This window comes from Phalaenopsis equestris, unplaced genomic scaffold (assembly GCF_001263595.1).
Source record: "Phalaenopsis equestris unplaced genomic scaffold, ASM126359v1 Scaffold001086, whole genome shotgun sequence".
NCBI classification, from domain to species: Eukaryota; Viridiplantae; Streptophyta; class Magnoliopsida; order Asparagales; family Orchidaceae; genus Phalaenopsis; species Phalaenopsis equestris.
In genome coordinates this window covers 153,794-155,588 of record NW_018165525.1, presented here as the reverse complement: position 1 = coordinate 155,588, position 1,795 = coordinate 153,794, and positions in this window count along the sequence as shown.

Sequence of the window (1,795 nt, the reverse complement as noted above, 5' to 3'; positions counted from 1 at the left end):
GAGAGGGAGAGAAATATTAAAAGAGAAGTGAGTGAGTTAAAAATGGAGACAGAGAAATAATGACAGATAGTTGAGAGTAGATGGAAGAGGAAGTGATTAAAAGAAAGGGGGTGAGAGGGAAGGAGGGGACAAATATCTCACGCTTTGTAACTCTCTCTCTCTCTCTCACTTGCTCTCTCACTTGCTTGCTCTCTTTTCCACTACTCCATATCTCTCTTCCATTTCAACCCTCAAAAACTCCCATCCTACGTCCCTCTCTTTATCCCCTTCCTCTTTTTATTTCCCTCTGCCTCCTTTCCTCTACTCTCTTTATCTTCTTCAGACTATTTTATTTATCTCTCTTGCTCTCTCTATCTCTCCTGCTCTCTCTCAATCTCTCTCACTCTCTCTCAATTCTCTAACCCTCTCTCCTTATCTCCCTCTCTTTCTCTTTCCATCTCTCTTTCTCTCCCTCTATCTCTCTCCCTCTTCCTTATCTTACTTACCTCCCTCCTTCCCTCACTCCCACTCTCTCTGTCTCACTCTCCCTCCCACTTTCACATTCATTGTCTCTTTATCTCACTCACCCTTTTTCTTTCTATTTTTACCACTCTTATCAGCTCTCTCATTCTGTCTTCTTTCTCTCTCACTGTCTATGACTATCTCAATCTCTTTCACTCGCTCTTTCTCTCTCTCCAAATCTCTCTCTTTCATGCCCTCTCTTTCATCCAACCCTCTAACGCTCTCTCCCTACGTCCATTTTTCTCCTCCCACCTATCTTCGTTCCTCTCTCTTTTCCCTCTCCCACCCTTCTCTACTCTCCCTATGATCTCTCATACATTTTATTTCTCTTTCTTTCTCAACCTCCTTCTTTCTTTCTTCTTTCTTATTTAAATCCCTCTCTCTCTCTTTCTTTCCTTTTTCTTTTTCTTTCTCACTCTATTTCCATCTTTATTTCTTTTTCTCTTATTTATCTATCTCTCTTTCTCTAATTTCATTGCTCGCTTTCTGTCACTTGCTCTCCCTCAGTTGCTCTTGCTCTCTCTCATCTCTCCCACACCACTCCCTTGCAATCACTACCTACTTCTCCCCCTTTCTATCTTTCTCTCTCTGTCTTATCTCAATCTTTTCTTCCATCTCTTCCACTCCCACTCAATCTACCTCTCTCCATCCCTATGTTTGTCTTTCCCTTTCTCATACTTCCTCCCTCCCTCCTTAACTCACACACTCTCCTACACTATCTTTCATTATGTCTGACCGTACCTCTCTTTTCTCTTTCAGTATACTTATCATAATCTCTCTATGCCTTTCTCTTCTCCCATCTCTGCCTTACCTTTCCACATTTCTCTCCTTTTTTACTCCCCCACTATTTACCTCTCTCATTTTTCTCTTTGTCTCTCCATCTCCATATCTCAGTCTCTTTCACTTGCTTTTTCATTCTATCTCTCTCACATTCTCCCTCCTTTGCTCTCTTGCTCTCTCTCTTACTTCTCTCTTTATTTATCATCTCTCTCCCTTACTCTCTTTACTCTTTCTCCTTCCCTCCCACAGTCCCACTATCTTTGTCTCACTCTCTTTTCCTCCTTTACTTTCTTTATCTCTTTATCTCACTCTCCCTTCCGCCCTCTCATTTTACCTCTCTCTCGCTCTATCCCTCTCTTATCATATCTCTCACTCTATCTTCTTTCTCTCTCACTCTCTATTACTCTCTCACTCTATGTCACTCACTTTTCTCTCTCCCCCCATCTTTCTCTTTCTTGCCCTCTCTCCCACTCTCTATCTGTTTCTCAATCTCTACCACATTTTAACCCTCAAA